The sequence below is a fragment of the Amblyraja radiata genome, chromosome 29 (assembly GCF_010909765.2).
Source record: "Amblyraja radiata isolate CabotCenter1 chromosome 29, sAmbRad1.1.pri, whole genome shotgun sequence".
NCBI lineage: Eukaryota > Metazoa > Chordata > Chondrichthyes > Rajiformes > Rajidae > Amblyraja > Amblyraja radiata.
Window position 1 is genome coordinate 17,157,447 of NC_045984.1, and position 25,514 is coordinate 17,182,960.

Sequence of the window (25,514 nt, forward strand, 5' to 3'; positions counted from 1 at the left end):
CCCCCTCCAATTCCCATATTGACCTTTCTGTCCTGGGCCTCCTCCGGTTCGACTTCCCGACTGCGGGAGAAAAATGAGGGAAGAAGATTAGACTTTATTGCCTTCTATCACGGTGAGGGATGTGGGGAATCTGTTGTGGTGGATGTTGATGTTAACTTTTATGTAGTTGTGTGTCTTGTTGCTTTTTTAATATGGCTGTATTGTAATTTGCATATCACTGTACCTTAATTGGCACACGTGACAATTAAAGACCTTTGAAATGTCACCCATTCCTCCTATCCAGAGGTGCTGCCTGTCCCACTGAGTTACTCAAGCATTTTATGTCTTAAACTGGCATCTGCAGTTTCTTCCTATACTCCCATAGGAAGGACAGGCTAATGACTCCTCCTGTTGCTGTACAGTTTCAAAATGTTATTGAATGAAATTTGGTCATGCTTAACATTAACCTGAGGGTGTTGTAAAAAACCCTTCAGTAGCTGCAGGCAACAATAGACCCATGTAAAGACTTATTGGAATTGCAAGTCATCCATTAAGGTGAAGCTGCACGGCACGGTGGAGAAAGGACAAGAAAAGTGCTTTGACCTGCTGAGTTTGCAGAGATGTTTGCCGGCTGCTGCTTCGATCTGATGCACCGTTGTGTGTGTGTAACAAGAACACTTTCTCACAGAGGGCTGCTCTGGAAGGTTAGGATGCATGGGATCCAAGGAGACGTAGCTGAATGGATAGCAAATTGGCTCCATGGAATGAAGTAGAGGGTGGAAGGTTGCATTTTGGACTGGAGGCTTGTGACGAGTGGTGTGCCTCAGGGTTTGGTGCTGGGCCTATTACTGTTTGTCATCTACATCAATGATTTGGATGAGAACATACATTAGCAAGTTTGCTGATGATACAAAAGTGAGTGGTCTTGCAGAAAGTGAAGATGGTTGTGAAAGATTGCAGCAGAATCTGGATTGATTGGCCAGGTGGGCGGAGGAATGGTTGATGGAATTTAATACAGAGAAGTGTGAGGTGTTCCATTTTGGGACGTCAAACAAGGGCAGGACCTACACAGTAAGTGGTAGGCCTCTGGATAGTGTTGTAGAGCAGAGGGATCTAGGAGTGCAGGTGCATGGTTCCTTGAAGGTCAAGTCGCAGGTGAATAAGGTAGTCAAAAAAGCTTTTGGCACTTTGGCCTTCATCATTCAGATTATCGAGTATTGAATAAATTGAATTGAATACATTTCATTAGCCATATATGTATAACCATATATAACCATATAACAATTACAGCACCGAAACAGGCCATCTCGGCCCTTCTAGTCGGTGCTGAACACTTATTCTCACCTAGTCCCATCTACCTGCACTCAGACCATAACCCTCCATTCCTTTCCCGTCCATATACCTATCCAATTTACTTTTAAATGATAAAAACAAACCTGCTTCCACCACTTCCACTGGAAGCTCATTCCACACAGCCACCACTCTCTGAGTAAAGAAGTTCCCCCTCATGTTACCCCTAAACTTTTGTCCCTTCATTCTCAAATCAAGTATACATACAAGGAATTGGCCTCGGTGGCTTTGGCATTCTGGAGTCGCCTTCCAGAGAAAAGATCTTCAAAGGGTTTGTGGCCAGGGCGAGAGAGGTCAGAGATGATCTTGCCCACTCTCTTCCTGGCTCTTGCCGTGTACTGTTCGTTGATGGGTGGAAGGTTGCAGCCAACAACCTTCTCGGCTGATCAAATCATGCTTGGTGGCTGAGCCAAACCAGACCATGATGGAGAAGGTGAGGACAGACTCTATGATGACAGTATAAAACTAGACCATCATTGCCTGTGGCAGATTGTGTTTTCTCAGCTGCCGCAGGAAGTACATCCTCTGTTGAGCCTTTTTGACTGTGGAGTCAATGATGGCCTCCCATTTAAGGTCCCTGGAGATGATGGTTCCAAGGAACTTGAATGACTCCACAGATGTAGCTGTGGTGTTGTTGATGGCGAGTCCTAAAGTCTACAATCAATTCCACTGTCTTAAGAGCATTGAGCTCCAGGTTGTTGCGATGGCACCAGGAAGCCAGCTGTGTCACTTCCTGTCTGTAGGCAGATTCCTCCCTATCCTGGATTAGTCCAATCAGCGTTGTGTCATCCGCAAACTTGAGAAGCTTGACAGAGGAGTCTGTGGAGGTGCAGTCGATGGTGTAGAGAGAGTAAAGGAGAGGGGAGAGTACGCAGCCTTGCGGTGTTCCTATGCTGAGGGTCTGCGGGTCTGAGATGAGCTTTCCCAGCCTCACATGCTGCTTCCTGTCCGTCAGGAAGTTGATGATGCACAGACTGAAGGGTTCAGGCACAGTCAACTGGGAGAACTGGTATAGAAGTTGGAAGGTCATGTTGCAGTTGTATTAGACGTTGGTGAGCCGCATTTAGATTATTGTGTTCAGTTCTGGGCACAATGTTATAGGAAAGATATTGTTAAGCTTGAAAGGCTTCTGAAAAGATTTACGAAGATGTTGCCAGGACTAGAGGGTGTGAGCTTTTGGGAGAGGTTGAGTTGGCTGGGTCTCTATTCCATGGAGTGCAGGAGGATGAGGGTTGATCTTATAGAGGTGTAGATCGGGTAGATGCACAGAGTCTCTTGCTCAGAGTAGGGTAATCGAGGACCAGAGGACATAATTTCAAGGTGAAGGGGAAAAGATTTAATAGGAATCCAAGGGGTAACTTTTTCACACAAAGGGTGGTGGGTGTATAGAACAAGCTGCTAGAAGAGGTAGATGAGGCTGGGACTATCCCATCATTTAAGAAGCAGTTGAACAGGTAAATGGATAGGACAGGTTCGGAAAGATATGGACTAAGCACAGGCAAGTGGGACTAGTGTAGCTGGGACATTGTTGGCTGGTGTGGGCAAGTTGGACTGAAGGCAATCGCTGGTTGATTTTGGATTCACCCTCAAATTTAATGTCAGCACATTAACAATTCATATTTCCACACTGTAACACTCTATGACTTTATAGTAGTATAAATTTTATTTCAATCATGTAAAACAAAAAATGTTAACAACAAAGCAGAATAACAATAAAATGAAATGAACAGTAAACCTATACACATTGAATAAACAACACAAATTAAATCTTACATGTTCGAAAAGGAGTAGGAGGAAGTATACACTTATTTATTCTTACCCCTCTCCGCTACTCATCAATTAATTCACAAACTTTATCTCATCTATATATATATATATATATACATAAACAAATATATACATACATATATATGTGCATATGCACGCACGCAAACATACATATATACAGTTTATAAATAATTATCCAAATTTCATGTACAACGCGAATATCACACTGTCAATAATTTGCTAAATTAAATTGATGTCTTTTTCCTTCCGCCCACAATATTTAATATGTAAAATAATATGTGATTTTTTTGTTTGTTTGTCTTTTTGCACAAATTGTCTAAATTGCCACTTTTCATTTCACTGCACATCTCGTATGTGTATGTGACGAATAAACTTGACTTGACTTGACTTGAGAACTTAACCGTCCTCACAGCCCTTCCTCATTCTTATACCTCTTGAAAATAATTTTTCTGCACTTCTTCTTAAACTGAGTATGTTTGTGCTTTGCTTGAGTTCAACATCCAAATCATTCCACAATTTCACCCCACAGATTGAAATACGCAAACTCTTCATAGTTGTACGAACACAAAGTTTCTTTAAATTAAACTTTCCTCTCAAATTATAACCACCCTCCCTGTTAAAGAACATTTTTTGTATATCACCTGGTCGTAAATTATTTCTTGCTTGTTAGCGCTGTATTGTCCTAGTTCCTCATCAGTGGCCTTTTTGAAAGGAGTGCAGCTAATGGTGGGAGCAATGGGAAGCCATTAACATTGGTAATACCAATGCTTGAGATGCTCTTTCTCCTCGGTGATCCTGAGAAAGATGAAAGCCTTTCCTTTGGTGTCCTCTATAATAGTAAGAAACGAGAACTTACTAGTTTGAAGTTTGATCTTTATTTTATGAGGAGTAACGTTGAGGGATTACGTGAAGAACCCGCCAGGACACATGCGTGTCAATCTTCAAAGCAGCGGTGTGAAATCACAGATAACAGTAAATGAACTGAACATAGTAAGATTAGAGAAATAGGATACCAGTTGAACTTTATGATCGAGGGTGGGCGTGGAGGACACGTAATCCCTCAACGTTATTCCTCATAAAATAAAGATCAAACTTCAAACTGGTAAGTTCTCATTTAATCTTACTATTTTACTTAGGAGTCACGTGAGTGACTACGTGAAGATTTTAAAGCTCTGTGATTTCATGCCGTGGAAACGAGTCCAGGCGTCATACACAGCATCAGTGGGCCAATGATGAGTGAACATTAATATAGCATTCAGACATGACATAGAAATAGACATGTTGATGCCATTAATGAACAATAGTGGGAATCGTAACCTCCCTCAACCTGGAGGAAGTATGAACCATACCTAACACAGAGTTGGCAAATACCCCCGATCTGGCAATAGGTTTATTCTGAATATTTGTACAGATTAATAGTTTGACCATCCTGCAGCCGCTAGGATGTGGTCCATAAGCCTGCTGCTGAGGTATAGCGGTCCTGGTAGAGTGGGACTCAATTTCAATGTACACTCCTGTATATGCCAGACCCATTTAACCCTCTGGAGAAGATTTGTAGTGATTCCTTCTAACGAGGTTTTATGTAACTAACAATATTGCTAGTCAGAGTCTATGAGGCTCTTAGGGACCTTGACATATTGGTGTAGATGCGTGATCACACGCAACCCAAGGTCCATGGTATATGCAACATCTGGTTTGGTCTGTGTCCCTGTCTACTCTGCTTGACTAATCATAAACAAAACATGTTATTATAGCCCACAGATATGATCATTCTATCCAGTGTAGCAATGACTGGACCCGTAGCGCTGTACTCAATGCTATGGCATAACCATTAGTACGTGAGTTTGACCATGGACAGGGATGTTGCTGGTGCCTATCGGCGAAGTGACATAGCACAATGTTAACAACCCATATCTCTGCGTCCCTAGGCCTAGGAGGTTTTTAGTTGACGATACCCTTCATAATCTAGACGTCAGAGGGTGAGACTGGAAAGAGTGGTTTATATTCTCTGCAGCCAAATGATGAGGAGGTACTTCAGGCACAGTAAATGGAATTTTAACTTGATGTTATAATCCCATAAAACTGAATTTCAATGTGTCAGTCATCCGTGCCGAGTTAAACGTGAAGAAGAATAAACAATACTTCCCATCTCCTATTCGGTTTGCTGCTATTTGGTGCTATTCCTGCAATCTGCAGTGAGCACTCCTAATGCTTACGGTCTCTCAGAGTCTGTAAGTCTATGAATTGATTATATCATGCAGAGGATGGTTTCAACATCACAACTGAACCAGCATATTGTTTATCCGGAAATAACCAGATAATAGTTTTATGCTCATACCCCACATCAGCAGGAATCATGGGTATATAACACAGGCAGGGACTATGAAACCTGGAAGAGGGAATCTTGCTAAATTTTGCAAGACCTGTCTATTGAGGCCAAATGGAGGAAGACATAAAGAACATTCCTCCCTTGTGTAGCGAGAATGCACCCTTCGCCACTAATATGCCTTGTATTTTTTGCAACTGTTGATTGAGCCTGGATGCAAGCATCTCAATCGTTAGTGTTCCATCGATCCACAATTTTATTAAATGCTTTGTGATCACACATTCATTCTGGGTTGTCATTGATTTTGCATGATAATACACCAATGCTAAATGTGGTTAGGTAAAACTATCACCGGATACTTTGATTTGATTGTACCTTTGTGATTAACATATACCACCACCAAAGTGTATCACCTTGGACTTGTGCATGCAGGTTATGCATATCCACTTGCCCTTTAATGCACAGAATGCACCTGGTGTCCATTGGCAGTTGATACCATAACTGAACACTTGATAACTCATGCTAATCCCATCTGCCTCCGTAACTAGAGATGGTATTAGTAGATTTCCCATCTTTGGGTAATAGCATCAGTTTGGAAATGACTGAAGATTTACATATGAGAGGTTTTTAGTGGAGCAACACTGAATACTGTTTGTCCATCATTGTGACTTTGTTAGTTTCAGCTGAGAATAGCAGAGGTCTAATCTTTTGTCTCAGAGCTGATTCCAGACAAATAAATGGTTTGATTGTATCCCAATAATCAATAGTTTCAGTTGGTATCAACTTAATTTGAATTTAACTGGACGGGTGAGAACCTCAATTTCTCAAATATAGCTATGTGGCTGATAAGGCTAATTTAGTAAAATACAGTATGTTCAATATCATCCAGATTGGCCATGCCACTTATTTGTTAGCTCTGTGCAGTCGAAGCACTGATTGTAGTGATTTGGTAATAATCTGGAAACTGAAGTTAGCCCATTTTGCAATGCACCTGAGTGTATCATTGCCTCATCCAGTTAAATTTCAAATATCTTCTGTGGAAGGAAATGACCACATGGAAGTTATTCAGAAATGTCTATACTGCACATGCGGGTTGAGGCTGTTGACATTGATCAGTCCACATCCCATATTGTGAGCCTGCCTTGAAAGGCAAACTCCACCATACCTGTTGTGCAGTATAAACTAATCTTATGTTATCCCAAACCAGTGTAAATATTCAAACCAGTTTAAGTATTACCAACTTGTATCTGTGACGGGAGACGTCATCGATGTGGCTCCATACCTTTATCCGAATGGGAGGACATATGCAACCCGACCCAGGAGCTGCCTCAACCATGTGTGCATGATTTTGCACTTCTGCTCCTGAGAGGTAGAGGAGCTCGAGTACGGGGTTGGCGCATCTTCCAGGAAGGTCGTTCTGGGCTATGGCCTAAGAAAGACCTTTGTTCTGGTTGTACGGCCTTCAAGCTATCACCAGCTTCAGTGCATCATGGTTTGCTGGTGGGTGCGTAGGGGTGCTGCCGCAGGAGATGTGAGGTCTTGTGTGATGATGTGGCCTTCCTGAGCCCGATGGCCCTCGTCGAGCTCCTGCTGCTGGTTTTGTTGTTCCTGCACCCCCTGCACACTTGTGGTATCTTCAGCCAAAAACCCCTGTCTTCAGTCAGCCCAGAAGTGACTCCTAATGCTCCCCTCTGTCGAGGGAGATGTATTATGCAGCCCTCAATAAGGTGCTGCCTTGAGCGTCCTAGGACCCCATGGTGACTAGACTCCATATACTGGAGCATGTCACATTGGAGCATCTGCTCCATCAACCGCTCCATGCGGGATATGCGATCACAGTGCTCCCGCCAGCGGTGAGTCTTCACAGCCCGACTTGTCCGAGTCATCGGGCCTGTCCAACTTTGCTTGGCCTTCCTGTCAGTCTGAGGTGTCGATTCCGACTGTGCAGGTGCCAGGTCGGAGACTGATGATCGATTAGCGGTCCAGGTGTAGCCAACCGCTGCTGACTGCCCGCACTCCCGCGGTCCTCCGCAGTCAGTCTCCATTTGGACTTAGTCCATGGTTCCTTTCCTGTAACACATCCTCACAGAAATAGAGCTAAACAACCTGAGAGTAAAGAATTTACCTGCAGGTCCTGTTTTAAACCTTCTGCTGCGGGGGCAACGCTCCACCCCACTTCGAGCTTGTTCTCGAGGTCATTGTATGCAGCCGGGGTTCCCTAGTAGTCGGGCCTTCCCCCCCGCCGTGCTGGGTATCCCCGCGGTTCCTGCAGCAGGGATATCCCCATGGTCCCTGTGAAAGGGATAGCCGCGATATACATTGTCGGGTGGTATCCCCGCTATATAGGTGCCACCGGCACCAGGGTGAAGCTGCTGGCTCCAACGCCGCCGACTGCTCCCGCATTCCGCAGTCTTTAATGCGGCTATATGTCGGGTATGCCCGAGGTCGTGACCGGTATTCCCTTGACTGGGTCCTCCGGACTTCACCCCGGGCTTTAACAGGACCTCTAAGTAGAGGTTCCTGTAGGAAGATAAAACCTGGAAAAAGTTTATAAAACTTACCTTCAGGTCTGACTGTTGGCAGGAGAATCACGTTCAGCCTGCCAGTCGTACGCAATGCGTTAGACGATATGACACGCATGCGTCCTGGCGGGTTCTTCACGTAGTCACTCACGTGATTCCGAAGTAAAATTCTATGTTGAGCAACAGATTGGGAAATGAGGTAGAGACGTACTGTGGCTGCCTGGAATGATCCAGTAGCCGAGATGCAGAGAATCAACATGACCTTGACCTCCATTGAGAGAACAAGTTGGAGCATGAGAATAGGCTCAAAGATTGTCCCACATTCTCTTTGAAACCCTTCCATATCTCTAGTTTCCCTCTCCTCTGACTCTCAGTCTGAAGAAGGGTCTCAACCCGAAACGTCATCCATTCCTTCTCTCCAGAGATGCTGCCTGTCCCGCTGAGTTACTCCAGCATTTTGTGTCCACCTCCTGTTAAATACCTCTTTGATTATACTCTTGTTAAATGTTGAATCCATTGCTCATTGAACAGGCTCAGGGGCAGGCTCTTCATGGATGACCTTATCTTTGCCTCTGGTCCCAGCTTCCCTGTTAAATTCTAGCAGTTAAATGCTTGAGAAAGCACTCACTGGTAAGTTGGCTCACTCTGTTTGATCAGCACCCAACCAGTTGTGTAGCTGTCCTGATGTCAAACCCCGTTCCTTCAAATGATGAGTAAAGCCACCCGCTCCAAGCTCCACTGAGATTGTTCCCCAAGGGCCATTACATGGAACTTTTGAGCTTTAATTTATATTGTTGCAAGCAGAAATCTGCCTTGCATGGCTATGTTGAGACAGTCAGAAATACTAATGTGAATGTTAACTTCATTTGGACCTTTTTATCTTTTCCTGCATTCATTGGAGGAAACTGCATGCCTTGCTGGCAGTGAAAGTTAGTTTTGTGCCATGATTTCAAAGTTCGACACTGAAGTTAAATAACTGAAGTCTACATTAACTTTGATTCACATAACACGTTTAATGGAGAATGAATCAAGATGCTCTGACATTCAGATGAGCAGGAGATATATCGTACTTGGAAAGGGTAAAAGAGCACAGTATCATTCTGACATTTGTCGGTGACAAAGACCAGCCACCTACGACTACTGACATTAATAACTCAAGCATTTACACAATGTTATCTGCAATGACATCCAAACACCTCAGAGATGGAATGATGCAAGCAGTCATTTGCTCTTTGTAACGTGGCTGTAGGCACAAAAGCAGTAGTCCGCTGGTTATGTTACTGGCTGAGTAAACCAGAGGCCAGTCCTGATCAATCTAACTGAGTTGGCTCCGGAATTTAAATTGGTAATTAAACTAATCTGGAATTAAGAAAGGTAGCTCCAGTGGCAATTACCATGAAACCATGAAGCCGTGCCGACCACTGAACCCCGTACACTAGTTCTATCCTCCACACTAGAAACAATTTACAGAAGCTAATTAGCCTACGAACCCACGTGTCTTTAGAATATGTGAGGAAACCTGAGCATCGGAGAAAACCCATGTGGTTACAGGAAGAATGTGCAACCTCTCTACGGACAGCACCCAAGGTCAGGATCGAACCTGGGTCTCTGGTGCTGTGCCACTTTGCCACTTAAACACCACTATGATATCTGCCTCCACCACCACCCCTGGCAGCGAGTTCCAGGCCCTCACCAGTCTCTGTGGAACAGGCATGTGCCGTGAGTAATTACTCAGGGTAGGCAGTCAGTCGACCTTTAAAAAAAAATCTTAAACCGCGCATGTGCAGACTGTTCTCCTATCCGTAAGAATAAAAAAATAAAAATAAAGAAAGTAACAATTGAATTTGCCCAAGGCTTCCAAATCTCCTTCATTCTGAACTACTGAATGGGTGGGGGATGGAAGGTGACAGCAGGTGGTGAGATGGTGGGAAAAACGGAAGCACACCGGGACAAGTTGAATCAGTTGTCATGTTATTGAATGACAATACTAGTTCAAGGGTCCAATTGGGGGAGGAGTTCCTTTCACAACATGTGGGGAGTCTGGCCAGGGGTAAGGTTGCGGGGAGGGCAGGAGTGTTGAGAAGGAGGGGGTCGGAATTCATGACAGTAACCCATTCACTCACCGCTGCCGCAGCGCTCCGGGCGCGGAGCCACCGCATTGTGGCCGGGGAGGGAAGTAGCTCGGGTGGCTGCGAGCGGCTGCCAGGACCTCAGCGCCTTCTGCCGGCCCGCTCACCTCTGGCAGTGCTCACCGTCTGAACAGTAAGGGGACCAGCTCAAGAGCAAAGATCATAGAGCGGAGCGGGTCAGTGGGCGATGGATAACATCACAGCGGGCGGTGGAGCTTACTCCTGTGTCAGCGCGAACAAGGGACCAATTGAGGTTACTCGCACTGACACAGGAGTAAGCTCCACTGCCCACAGTCCTGTTATCCATCGCCCGCTGACCCACTCTTGAGCTGGTTGCTGGCATGATCCCTAAGGCCCCATCCCTCTCAACGCTCCTGCCCTCCCAGCAACTTTACCCCTGGCCAGACCCCCCACACGCTGTGAAAGGAATTCTATCCCCCCCACCCCCTCCCTCCCCCCCCCCCCCCCCCCACAGCGGCGCTGTCCTTTTACAGCAACTTCCCATCAGGTGCTGGCAATGGGGGATAGACTTGGCTTGATGTTGCTGTACTAAGATAATGACAATCCATGTTTGAAAAACCCGCCAAAAAACTTGCGCTGCGCATGCGCTGTGGGCTGCTGCGAATGCGCAGTACGCAGTCCACGGTGTAAAGGCAGAATTTCAGCTGCCTTCAGCTCCCCTTGTTATTGACGGTTTGAAGCAGCATTGATAGCACATCAGCTGCACTCACTTTCGCATATTACATGTACTGCGCATGAAAGGCACGGCGAATTATGCCTACCTAAGAGATCGACCTCTTAGATAAGCATAATTATCCCGTGCCTTTACTATTTATATTTAATAATTATCATTTTATAATTTTTGTCAGGATAGGCACTGCCTACCTTGCCTACACAGACGGCACGTGCCTGCTGTGGAAAGAGACACAGTTAACCTGTGGTCCACGACCTTTCTGGTGGAGCTTTTGGAACTTGGACATTAATTTGGGATGGATAGGTTTTCAGTAATAATTCCCTCCCCCCCTCTCTGCTCCCATTGCTGTCTATGATGTCTCTGATGGCCGTGGTCCATCTCAATGCCTTCCAGCAAGAGATGTGTTCGGACATTGGGTCCTTCTGGAGATGGAAAAGTTGTTGAAGACACCAGGAAAGTTCAGTGGAAAAATGTGAGCAACGTGTAGATTGAGTAGAGAGCTGCAGAATGCTCTGGGGCATCCTGGCAAAAAATAGTTTGATTTATGACACTTTAGATAGCAGTTTCAGGGAATCAAGGTCAGTGAAGCATGATTATTCTCAGAGTAAATATGAGCCAACATTTATTCGACCAGTGAGATTGAAGGGTTTGCTGGAGACAACTTTTAGATGCATTGAATCGGGGAGGAGAGGTGGGGAATGCTCTTGCTGGGGGATGATTTCTGGGCAGGCAGGAAAACCCACAGAGTGGGCTTCCTTAGTTCTACTCTCAGTTGCTCAGCATCATTTCGTTGGCTGCTGTGACAATGAATTTATCGGCAATAATTTGTTTGTCACAGGACATCAGAGTCGAACAACAACAACCAGGCGGTGGGAACTGTTCATGTCTCTGCATCTCCTACACCTGGAGGTTTGGAGGCAATTTAGGATTGGAGTGCAAGGCACACATTACAAGGGGAACTGGGGGGGGGGGGGGGGTGGTGTCTACATTCAATGTTGTCCCACTTACTGCACTCACACCTGGATTTAAAGTCAGTAGGGAATGAAAGGTAATCTTGTGCATAATAATATTAGTTCAATAATTATAATTTAAGTACATACTTCATCCAGGATCTCCATCAATCAGACTTATCGTGTAGCTGCACACTGAGGCTTTGCCCAGCTTGCATGTCCATGGTAAGTCGAGTTCTCAGCTGCTGTCTCATGCTTACGATAGAACTTTATTTATCCCAGGAAGGAAATTGATCTGCCAACAGTCATAAAAATCCAAAAACCCAAAACACATGAAACATGAAATTAAAATGACGAGTGGAAAGGATTGGGGATGTGCAAAGATTGGAGACGCTGGGGGATAGTCAGTTTCCGTCTCAATGAACAAGGTGTCAAACTCATCACCAGTGAAAAAGGTGATGCCAAGTTGGGAACGGCAAGGCACTCTGCCGTAGAGGAGCAGCGCATTCCAAGCTCAGCAAGGTGGATGCAGACAATGCACCTTAGGCGATGTCACCTCCGCAGTGATGCATGCCCCCAGAGGTCAGTGGGTACCTCAGATGCTCTGGAGAGTGTAGGGACTAACATGAATACAAGCACCTGGTTATATTGTTGTCACTGAGCGACTTACGTCTTCTGACGAACATGCTCTCTTAGAATGCTCACTATTACAGTAAATATCCAAATTCCCAACCACTCCCATACCACTGTGTCCATACCTGTGACCTTCCACCCATGTGCTATTTTATTCAATAAGCATTCAGTTAAGCTGCGAAGATAATAGAAAACAATTCAGGGCTGATGAATGTAATTTGGCTCATTTAGCTTTTCCTACAGTTTCTCTGTTCATCTGATCCAGTAGCTAAATCCAAGATTGGCTGAGTAAAGTGCTATGTATTGAACATTTAATAAATAAAATAACAATGTCTTTTGCAGCGCTGATAACACAATTAAATAATCCCATCTCCTCCTGAGGGGTATAACCAGAGAAGAATTGACAGATCGGTAGTCTGCAGGTTGGTTGAAGAGCGTGTGAGCTTTATGCCCCTGTCCCACTTAGGAAACCTGAACGGAAACCTCTGGAGACTTTGCGCCCACCCAAAGATTCCGTGCGGTTCCCGGAGGTTTATGTCAGTCTACTACCTGCTTCCACTACCTGCAACCTCCGGCAACCACCTGCAACCTCCGGGAACCGCACGGAAATCTTGGGTGGGGCGCAAAGTCTCCAGAGGTTTCCGTTCAGGTTTCCTAAGTGGGACAGGGGCATAAGGATACAAAGCAGCTATGTTCAGGGGTTTAAGAAGAGAATTTGGCTATTTTGTGCTTTGACACGTGATGGTTGACGTGATTAAATCAGGAGGTGCTCAACAGGGTAAAATGAGATGAGTGCAGGTATGTGTTACAGAACCAGAGGAGATTACAGAGATGGGGAGGTGTTGAACCCATGAAGAACTGAGAACAGTACAGCACAAGAACAGACCCATTGGCCTACATGCCCACGCTGACCATGACGCTATGACCATCTCTTATCTACTCGCACATGATCAATGTCCCTCCATTCCCTGCATATTCATTTCATGTACCTATCAAAAAGCCTCAAATGCCGCTGTCTTACCCGCCTCAACCTCCAACCCTGGCAATATCTTCCATGCACGCACCACCCTCTGTGTAAAAATGTTGCCTTGCACATCTTCTTTAAACTTTGCTCCAGTCCTTTATATCTATTCTTTCACGAACTATCAATATCACTACTTTACTTAACTTTCTCTTTCCTTCTCTTTTTTGCTTCTGTTACTTTTCTATTATTAAATTTAAAACAAGAAGCTGTACACGAAATGCATTATGTTATACACGGTTTATACTACTGTACATTGCTTCTAATAAAAATATTTATTTAAAAAAAACTTGGCCTCAGTCACCTTAAAACGATGTCCTCCAGTCCATGCATCGCCCAGCGCGGCTTTAATGGCCGCGGGCCACTTACCATCGCCCGCCGGGGGCTTTGGCTCTGACATCGGGAGGAGAATGAGGAGTGCAGGGGAGAGATAAGACTTTTCCTTCCATCATAGTGAGGAGGAGATTCACTGTGATGGATGTTTGTGTAAATTGTGTTGTGTCTTGGTTCTTTGTCTTGTGTGTATGACTGCAGAAACCACATTTTGTTTGAACCTCAATGAGGTTCAAATGATAACAAATAAATTGTATTGTATTGTATTGTATTGTGTATTGTATTTGATTCTTCCAACCTGGGGAAAAATGTTCTGAAATCCCGCCTTTGTTTAATCGGGTGATTGTGGTTAGTTAATAAGAGGTGCAGTGCATGCTTGGAATTTGAGGTGAGTTTGGACGGGCAATGTTTTGGGTGACTTTAAGCTTAAGAAGAGTAGAATGGGGGAGGAGGGGCAGATGGTTAGAAAAGTGTCCAGATGTTACCAAAATATGGATAATGATTTCACCTGCAAAAATGTTCAGATGGAGACAGGTTCAGCGCAATATGAGGGGTGGGGGATAAACAGAATTAGAAATGGCCATGAAATGTGATGTAAAACTCGGCTTGAGTTATAACGTGACTCCAAGATGACAAACAATGTGGTTTGATTTCAGGTGGTTGCCAAGGATAAGGATGGAGGAGGTGGCTGGGGAATAGCTGTGCAGATTTGGAGTAATGAAGGTCAGTGATGCACAAATGTATAATCAGCAGCGGGGCAGCAACTGTTTCTGCATTTTTTAAGGAATCTATTTTTAGGCTGTTCACTTACATCTTATTTTAATTTAAAAAAACAAGTTTTGTTGTTTGTTTTCTCCAGCTAAGTGAATTACCATTTTCCATTAGACTTGAAAGCATTTGTAGTTTTTGCTGGATGCTATGTCCATGCTGCTTAATGTTAGATGCCATCCTATATATAGCATCATGATGTTATTCTAAGCATTGAAGTTCACACCAATTCAGTGCAGAGTAAAATTTGTGACAGTCTAGTGCCTGATAAAGTCCAGCTTCAACTAAAATGAATCGAATCACTTTCCTATCACCATCACCAAATCCCCTTACATCAAAGTCCTAGGTCAACATAGACCAACGTGTTTCATGATCATGTGGATGAAACAAATTGGTCAAGAGTTGTGTATTCTGTGGCAACTGATTCCTCGTAGCCTCCGTGGAGAGTGATGGAACATCCTCATTTCATTGGATGAAGGAAGCTCTAATAACAAAGCTGGACATTATTGAGTTAGAACCTTAGTTCGAGTTAGTTCTTAGTTAGCATCGAGTTGGAAGCAGCACACTTGATTGCCCCTGAATCGTCACTGTTATCCTGGGCTGGCCAGCTCTGAGTGATGGGGTAGAGGTTCACCATTTGAGTAGGTCCTGGAAAAGTCTCGTTATCTGTTGCATTAACTATTTTATCAGGATGCATCACAGCTTGGTTTGTGAACGGCTCCATCCAGGGCCTTATGAAATTGCAGGGAATTGTGGTCACAGCCCAGGCCATTACGCAAACCAACCTCCCTTCTATCGATTCCATTTATACCTCACGCTGCCTCAGCAAAGCCAGCAACAGAATCGAGGATCAGTCACACCCTGGCTACTCCCTCTTCTCCCCTTTCTCTAATCAGGCAAAAGGTATAGAAGTGTGAAGACGCACACCACCAGTTTCAGAGACAGTTTCTTCCCAGCAGTTATCAGGCAACTGAATCATCCAACCACAACCAGAGAGCAGTGCTGAACTGCTATCTACCTCTTTGATGTCCCTCGGACTATCCTTCACCGGACTTTGCTGGCTTTGCCCTGCACTAAACGTTATTCCCTTATCATGTATCTATACGCTGTATATGGATTGATTGTAATCATGTATTGTCTTTCTGCTGACTGGTTAGCACACAACAAAAAAGCTTTTCACTGTGCCTGACATACGTGACAATAAACTAAACTGGAATTTATTTCTCACAAATCAGCACTTTCCTCATTCAAGTCCAGTTCTGAGCTGACATCTGGACTCTATGGACTTGACTATGTAGCCCCTGTATACATCACAAAGTGCCCACAGCCCCTGTTGTTGGAAAACTTGACATGTAAGCAATCTATTTCTAGAAAATGTTATTCTAATCCGTTATGGTCTCATGCCATCTTTATTTATGTTAGATATTGTACTTTTTGTTTTGATCTGTGTCAAATAGCCTCAATATTTTATTCTGGAAATAACTCCATTTTTATTAGTCTATCTTAGCTGCCTAACTATAAATCACCATTGGACAATGGACTTGATTATTATGGTATTTATGAGATTAATACCTTACAGGGATTTGTGCTTCATACTGTGAATGACTTGATTTGATATTTGTCAAAACACTTCAGAACATTAGAGTGTTAGAAATAGATGTAAGAGTAGGCCATTCAGCCCCTTGTGCCTGCTTCCCCATTTACAGATTCATGGAGTAGTACTGCATAAAAACAGGCCTTTGGCCCGTCATATCCTTGCTAACCATTCTGCTCATTCACACTGATCCCATTTGCCCACATAAGAACTGTATCCTCACATGCCTTACCTATTTACATTACTGTTTAAATGCCTCTTAAATGTAGTTATTGAATCTGATTCCACTACTTCCTCTGACAGCATGCTCCGGATATCAACCACTCTCTGTGTAGAGAAAAGCTTTCCCTCAAATCTATATTACTAAAAGTCTGTTCTGTGCTGCGATTTCCGAGAGAACGCCGCCACCTACGGCCGTCATTTTTGGCCACCTTACTCAGAGCCCCCTTCCGCCACAAGTGTGCCGAGGATTTTTCCCGTCGATTAAAAATGACAGAGATATTAATGTTTTTACAAAATTCCCCATTCTCTCTGCTGCCCCCGCTGGCGGCAGGGGGGAGGGACTATAAAACCAGGAAGTGGTGTGCCTCACTCACTCTTCAAGATGGAGGAAGGCAGAGGGTCACGTTTCTCTGAGCTGTGAATAACACTGAACACATGTCTACTCAAATGTAAGTGCCCTTAGTGGTTCTAAAATGCTTGCAGAATGTGTCTATTGGTTCTAAAGCTTGCAAAAAAAGTGTCTATTGGTTCTAAAGCTTGCAAAAAAATGTCTATTGGTTCTAAAGCTTCCAAAAAAATGTCTATTGGTTCTAAAGCTTGCAAAAAATATCTATTGGTTCTAAAGCTTGCAAAAAGTGTCTCTATTGGTTCTAAAGCTTGCAAAAAAAGTGTCTATTGGTTCTAAAGCTTGCAAAAAAAGTGTCTATTGGTTCTAAAGCTTGCAAAAAATGTCTATTGGTTCTAAAGCTTGCAAAAAAATGTCTATTGGTTCTAAAGCTTGCAAAAAAATGTCTATTGGTTCTAAAAGCTTGGAAAAAATGTCTATTGGTTCTAAAGCTTCAAAAAAATGTCTATTGGTTCTAAAACTTGCAAAAAATGTCTATTGGTTCCCTCATCCCTCTGCCAATGTACAGTTCCCCAGTGCTTCAAACAATCTACCATCATCCCTGTGCCCAAGTCCAACACATCATCCTGCCTTAATGACTATAGACCGATTGCCCTTACATCTGTGGCCATGAAGTCATTCGAGCGCATTATTCTTGCTCACCTCAAAATCAGCACTTCCTCCAACTTGGACCCACACCAATTTGCATACAGAGCCAACAGGTCAGTGGAAGACACAGTCAATCTGGCCATTCATCACGCTCTGCAACACCTGGAAACCGCCAACACGTACGCCCGCATCCTGTTCATGGACTTCAGTTCGACATTTAACTCCATCAACCCGGTTAAACTCTTCCATAAATTAACGGACATGAACATTGACCCCTGCATCTGTCACTGGATCTACAGCTTCCTTTGGAACAGACAACAGAGGGTGAAGATACATAACACCATATCTCAGCCCCTGCACCTCAGCACAGGAGCCCCTCAGGGCTGCGTCTTGTCACCCTGGTTATTCTCACTCTACACAAACCAATTCACATCCCAGCATAGTTCAGTTAAAATATATAAATACGCAGATGACACAACCATCATAGGTCTCATCTCGAACAATAATGAAACAGAATACCGCACTCAAACACACAAAGCAGTCACTTGGTGCACAGACAATAACCTCTTACTCAACACATCAAAAACACACAAACTCATCATTGATCTCAGACGTAAGGCACAACCCAAGACCCCCCTACTCATCTCAGGCGAACCCATATCCACCACTGACTCATTCAAATTTCTTGGCACTCACATAAGCAATAACCTCAAATGGAAAATCAATTCAAATCACATCTACAAAAAAGCCAACCAAAGACTCTTCTTCCTCCGCCAGCTCAAGAAGTTTAGAGTAAGGAAACACCTCCTAATCCGATTCTACACAGCCATCATCCAAAGCATGTCTTCTTCATCAATTACAGTCTGGTTCAGCAGTTTAGACACTCACTCCCGTAATAAATTACAGCGCATAGTTAACAAAGCATCCAAAATCATCAGCACTCCCCTTCCATCAATAGAATCACTCCATCACAAACGGTCCGTGTCAAGGGTGAAGAAAATCATCTCTGATCCCGCCCACCCAGCTCACCACATCTTCCACCTGCTGCCATCAGGAAGGCACTACAGCTCACTGCCCGCCAAGACATCTCGATTTAAAAACAGTTCTTACCCACACGCAATCCGAATTCTGAACACACTATGACAACAGCACATATCCTCCCCATGCATGTACTGTATATTGTATGATGTTGTGTTTTATGTTATGTTTGACGGGAATCAGCCTACCTTGTAACATCCTGTACTGAACCTGAATTCCACCACCTTGACTGTGTGGTCATTAAATAATCTAATCTAATCTAATCTAAATCTTGCAAAAAATGTCTATTGGTTCTAAAATGATTCAATGACAAAATGACCCCACCCCCCCCGCGCTTGGCTTGGGTGTGTCTTGAAATTGAAAGGCACTACTTACTGCAAATGGTGGCATGAAGTTGAAAGGCACTACTTACTGAAAATGGTGGCTTGGGAGCTTTGGCTTGACGTTGAAAGGCACTACTTACTGCAAACGGTGGCTTGGGTGTGGCTTGAAGTTGAAAGGCACTACTTACTGCAAATGGGGGGCGTGGGTGCATTGGCCTGAAGTTGAAAGACACTACTTACTGCAAATTGTGGCTTGAGGTTGAAAGGCACTACTTACTGCAAATGGTGGCATGAAGTTGAAAGACACTACTTACTGGAAATGGTGGCTTGGGTGTTTTGGCTTGAAGTTGAAAGCACTACTTACTGCAAATGGTGGCTTGGGAGCTTTGGTTTGAAGTTGAAAGGCACTATTACTGCAAATGGTGGTTTGGTTGCTTTGGCTTGAAGTTGAAAGGCACTATTACTGCAAATGGTGGCTTGGTTGCTTTGGCTTGTAGTTGAAAGGCACTACTTACTGCAAATGGTGGCTTGGGTGTGGCTTGAAGTTGAAAGACACCACTTACTGCAAATGGTGGCTTGGGAGCTTTGAAGTTGAAAGGCACTACTTACTGCAAATGGTGGCTTGGGTGTGGCTTGAAGTTGAAATACACCACTTACTGCAAATGGTGGCACGAAGTTGAAAGGCACTACTTACTGCAAATGGTGGCTTGGGAGCTTTGACTTGAAGTTGAAAGGCACTACTTACTGCAAATGGAGGCTTGGGAGCTTTGGCTTGAAGTTGAAAGGCACTATTACTGTGAATGGTGGCTTGGTTGCTTTGGCTTGAAGTTGAAAGGCACTACTTACTGCAAATGGTAGCTTGGATGTGGCTTGGGTGTAGCTTGAAGTTGAAAGACACCACTTACTGCAAATGGTGGCTTGAAGTTGAAAGGCACTACTTACTGCAAATGGTGGCTTGGGAGCTTTGACTTGAAGTTGAAAGGCACCTCTTACTCCAAATGATGGCTTGGGTGTGGCTTGGGTGTGGTTTGAAGTGGAAAGGCACTACTTACTGCAAATGGTAGCTTGGATGCAATGGCTTGAAGTTAAAAGGCATTACTTACTGCAAATGATGGCTTGGGTGCATTGGCTTGAAGTTAAAAGGCATTACTTACTGCAAATGATGGCTTGGGTGCATTGGCTTGAAGTTGAAAGGCACCACTTACTGCAAATGGTGGCATGAAGTTGAAATGCACTACTTACTGCAAATGGTGGCGTGGGTGCATTGGCTTGAAGTTGAAAGGCACTACTGTAAATGCACTTACTTCCTGTTTGCACTGTATATTGATTTTAGATAAAACGCTACCACTTACGGCTGTGATTTTTGGCCATCTTAGTCCCCCCCTCCGCTGAGCAGGTGCAGAGAATTCTTCCCATCAATGAAAAATAAAAGTGTTATTAGTTTTTTTTTAAATGTTGAGAATCTCTCTCCTGTCAACCACTCAATGAAAGCCACACCTTTTCCGGTGGGGGGAGGGGAGGGGTTATAAAACCCGGAAATGTGGGTGCGGCTCAGTGTCTGCAAGATGGAGGAGGGAGAGGTCACGACTCGCTATCTTTAGTGGCTTTGCACCCTACTTCAAATGGTATGAAACTGCACTTGAATTTGGTGGCCTTGCACCCTGCTAGAAGTGGTAAGAAACTGCACTTGAATTTGGTGGCTTTATACCCTGCTTGAAATAGAATTTCAAGGATTAGCCGTGAGTCAACTACCAGCCCACCAGCCGTGAGTGAGTGAGTTGCCAGCACAACAGGCTTGATTGACTGAGACGCCAGCCCAAGAATCCATTTGGCGCACAATTTGCATACTAGCCCTCTGGAAACCAGTCCCTTCAGCCCACAACACCCATACTAGCGCTCCAGAAAGCCCCCCCCCCCCCCCCCCAACTGGCCACCAATATTAGAATTGGTGGAGAGGTGGAATATTGTCTTGGATGACCAGCCCTCCTGTGTGATGCTGGGACCCAACGGGTCCCACTTAGTCTAGTACTCTTTAAAATTCCTTCCCTTCACCTTAGGCCTTTGCCCTCTTGTCTTTGCTTGCCTAACTATGGGGGGGAAAAATATGACTATCCACTCTATCTGTGTCTCTTAGGATTTTATATACCTCTACCTATATACCTTTTTCAGGCAGTCCCCAACCTCCTTCACTCCAGGGAAAACAAGCCCAGCCTACCCAATCTCCCTGTAAATAAAGCCCTTCAATTCAGAATCTCCTCTGCACCATGTCCAGCACAATCAAATCCCTCCTACAGTGTGTAATCAGAACTGTACATGACGCTCCAAGTGCGGTGTAACTAATGCCTTGTAAAGTTGCAACATAACGTCCCTATTGTTATATTCTTTGCCTCAACCTATGAAGGCAAGCTTGCCATACACCTTCTTCATCATCCTGCGTACGTGCGTTGCCTCCAGCTTTCTCCTCTCATCCTACCCTGGGGATTTATCCGCCCCTATACATTCCATGACCTCTAATGCCTTGAACCTCTTAATACTGACATGCCTCCGATTTTTCACAAACTCCTTCCTTCACTGTTTTCTGCATCTTTCTCCTTGGTGAGTACAGATGAGGAGTATATATTTAGGATCGCCCACAACTCTTGCCTCCACACATCGACTACCACTTTGTCCCATTGTTTCCCTAGCTACCATCTTGTTCCTGATATTCTTAAAGAATTCCTTGGGATTTTCCTTATTCCTATTTGCTCAGCATGTTTCATGGCAACTTTTTTCTCTCCTTAAGTTTTCTTCTATACCCTCAATATTCCTCACCCGCCTCTGGTTGGCTGTACCTGTCATAAGCTTTCTTTTGATCTCTGATCAATCCTTCAGCTTTGGTTTCCATCCAAGGTTTGCTGCCTCCACCTGCCAGAGACACAGAGGTTCGATCCTGACCTCGGGTGCTGTCTGTGTGGAGTTTGCACATTCTCCATGTGACTGTTTCACCAGGTTTCGCTTCAGTTTCTTCTCCCTGCATGCCAAAGACGTGTGGGTTTGTACGGTAATTGATCTTTGTAAAATTGCTCCTAATGTGTATGAAAAAGTGGATGAAAAAGTGGAATAACATAGAGCTGGTGAGAACGGGTGATCGATGGTCAGCATACACTTGGTGGCTGAAGGGCCTTTTTCCATTGCTGTATCTCTAAACTAAACTAAAGCCTAACAAGGAAGCTGGATTATTAAAGTTAAAGCAATTGTGGAAGTTAATTAGCTGTTCACTCAGGTGAAAGATTCTGCTCAGAGAACTTGTCCAGAAATCACAAGCCAAAGACTCATGCTATGGGCAAAGTGTGAATCCCCTTGCACAGTCCTGCGATGTCATCTGCTCTCCTGTAGTGCCAATGGCACTGTGCAATAAAATCCCAGGTGTAAAAGGTATTTTATTGCTGTGGAATCTTCTGGTACAATTCACCCTGTGCCGCTCAATCAAATCCATTCTACTTGTCAAGCATTTTTTCCGAAAACACTTTAGACTTTTTTAGACTTTAGACTTTAGAGAAACAGGCCCTTCAGCCCACCAAGTCCCTGCCGACCAATGATCACCCTGTACAGTAACACTATCAGCGCGGTTGTGCAGCGGTAGAGTTGCTACCTTACAGCGCTTGTATCGAGACCCTAGTTCGATCCCGACTACGGATGCTGTCAATACGTTCTCCCCGTGACCTGCGTGGGTTTTCGAGATCTTTGGTTTCCTCCCACACTCCAAAGATGTACAGATTTGTCGGTTAATTGGCTTGGTATAAGTGTAAAATTGGCCCTAGTGTGCGTATGGTAGTGTTAATGTGCGGGGATCGCTGGTTGATGTGGACTCGGTGGGCCGAAGGGCCTGTTTCCGCGCTGTATCTCTAAACTAAACTAAACTATCCCACACACTCGGGACAATTTGCAATTTTACTGAACCCTATCAACCTATAAACCTGTAGGTGTTTGGAGTGTGGGAGGAAGTCAGAGCACCCGGCGAAAACCTATGTGGTCACAGGGAGAATGTACAAACTCCGTACAGCCAGAGCCCGTAGTCAGGATTGAACCCAGGTCTCTGGTGCTGTAAGTCAGCAGCTCTATTGCCGCGCCAGTGTGCCTCTCAATACATTTGGGCAATCAGTCTGAAAAAAGGTCCCGACCTGAAAAGTCACCTACCCATGAAATGCTGCCTGACATGTTGAATTACTCCGGCACTTCGTTTCTTTATTCGTAAACAGCATCTGCAGTTCTTTGTGTCCCCAAAGCATTTGGTAGCTTCCAGATAATTACTAGTCTCCTCAACCCTCTCCACTCCTGGCAAATAAAACATTTATCACTCATTTATTATGAATACAAGATAACATTATTTATTTGCACAAATATGTTTTAGAATGACATTGCCTTTACTTGAAGAGCAAGTGCTCTGTTGTGGATTAGTTTGCAATTTGTAATCTATTAAATATCACAAGAATATGATTCTTAATTCAATTCATGAAGGCCAAAACAGCCACTTGATTCTTTATTTTTATTCTTGAACTGATTTACTCTGATGTAATTCCTCTACAGCGAGAACATGTAATACAATGAACACCTGTCTTCAGCATGGATGCTTCCAGCATAGCTTTGATGTATAGAATGTTCTGCCTAATTCAGTTACTGTAACCCTCATCCAATGACATTCTGCTAAAGTGATTCCAGCCACTAAGAGACATTCCTTTCCAGGTGCTGCCAGTTTGGATTATCATTGAACAAGGTTCAATTCATTCTTCTAAAAGAAAACAAGTTGATTGCTTAAAAAAAGAGGCATTGTGGTCTGCGAAGTGGGGTCAGACTGTATGAGGAGGGGTTTCTCTTTGATAGGGGGGCAATTCCAAAGAGGAAAATGGGGGAATGATGGGTTTGCTAAATCCCCAAATTCTAAATCTGAAGCAGGGCCTCGACCCTGAAACGTTACCTATCCGTGTTCTGCAGAAATGCTGTGTGACCTGTTGAATTACTCCAGCACTTTGTGTCCCCCAATTTCTAAACTTGCCTATCCGAGCGAAGGAAATAGGCAACGTTTCGGGCCGAAACCTTCAGAAATGAAAGATAGGCACAAAGTGCTGGAGTAACTCAGCGGGTCACGCAGCATATCTGGAGAAGAAGGATGGGTGATGTTTCGGGTTGGGACCTTTCTTCAGTCCATTCTTGAGTCTGAAAAAGGGTCCTGACCCGAAAGGTCATCCATCCTTTTTCTCCAGAGATGCCGCCTGACCTGCTGAGTTACTCCAGCACTCTGTCTATCTTTGGTATAAACCAGCATCTTCGGTTCTTTGGTTCTACATGTTAGAATTGAAATAGTCTTTTTCATTTGGATCTAAATTCCAAATTTTCCAGTTAATAAACTGAGGTGCAGATTTCTTGGCAGAAGAGCATTTCAAGTCCGCTGGTAGCTGTACCTGCTGGGCCCAGAATCATGGCTTGGATAAGGAAGAAGTGTTATCAGGCCCATACCCGACGTTTACCGTAGAGCAGATGTGAAGGGCCTGTCCCACTTGGGCGTCATTTGCGCGTCATTTACGTGACACCCTAAAAATTGGTTGGCGCGTGTAACACGCGCATGCCGCGTGATGAGACGTGGTGGCGTATGCAGTGACGCGCAGTAGCGCGCAGCGCCCCAGAATTTTGGGATGCTCAAAATCCTCGCTCACCACCTGCGTGACGTGAAAATAACGACCAAGTAGGACAGGCCCTTGAGGGGATATAAGCTTTGTGCTGAGAAATAGTAATGAGCTCATTATAACCGTGCCGTTAAATAAGGGATTCTCACAACAGTCATACTTTGAATATAAGATTCAAGATTAATATTTCAGCCAGTGTAATTTTGCAGGAATGTTGACATGATCTTTTGTGCTCAGCTGCTCAAAGGCAGACTAGGTAATAACCTATCCCCAACTTCCTCAGCTTCACTAATGATATTGTTAGCTGAAAGTGGCGTCACAGGTAGATAGTGTGATCAATAAGGCTTTCAGTACATTGGTCTTCATTAGTCAGAGTACTATAGAAGTCGGGATGTTATGTTCCAGCTATACAAGACGTAGGTAAGGCTGCATTGGGAATATTGTGTTCAGTGTTGGTCACACGCCTTTTGAATAATATACTACTTTTCAATTCTTCCTATCAAAGAGAAAACCATACATTCTGTCTCATCACATTTCCAGCAATTGCTTTGCTTTTGATTTATCTCGGCTTAAGCTGAGAGGAAGGAGTCTTAAAGGTGATTTGAGGGGAAAGACTTTCACAGAGAGTGGTTGATGTCTGTAACTTGCTGCCTTGGGAGGTGGTGGAATCAGATGTAATTACTACATTTAAACAGCATTTTGAAAGACATTGAATCAGACAAGGCATAGAAGAATGCGGACCAAATGTAGGCAAATGGGAACAGTGTAGATGGGAGAAAAGCTTGGTATGGATGTGGTGGCTCGAATGACTCATTTCTGTGCTAAACCACTCTATAATTCTTATAATTGGAAGATAATCCTCTAAAAGGTAAAACTATTCATCTCTAACTTTGCCTTGCTCTGATGAAATATTAATGACCTGAAACATAACCTCCCTCTCTCTCTCTCGCCCTCCCCCCCCCTCTCCCCCCCCCCCCCCCCTTCTCTCCCCCCCCTCTCCCCCCCCCCAGGGAAATATATTCTGACTATCTATCTTATCTATAAGCCCTGACACTTACCATTCAATGATATGAAGATCCACAGCAAGAGGACAAGCTCATGCTTCCAGTGGTGAATAGTTTCCCACACTCACAATGGGGGTGGGGATGGGAGTTGCATTGTGCTGGAAAATGTGTAGTGGAATCCTAATA

The 25,514-nt window shown here is 44.3% G+C and overlaps 1 long non-coding RNA gene across 1 annotated transcript; it reads right to left on the reverse strand.

The window, feature by feature from the left end:
• Positions 1–4,797: 4,797 nt before the first annotated feature.
• Positions 4,798–24,395, reverse strand: LOC116989374. The gene is made up of 6 exons (XR_004416231.1): positions 24,258–24,395; positions 21,976–21,980; positions 10,995–11,003; positions 10,485–10,491; positions 5,398–5,399; positions 4,798–4,807 (listed from the first exon to the last, which is right to left on the reverse strand). It is a non-coding gene; the product is annotated as an uncharacterized LOC116989374 (long non-coding RNA).
• Between the last annotated feature and the right edge of the window lie 1,119 nt (positions 24,396–25,514).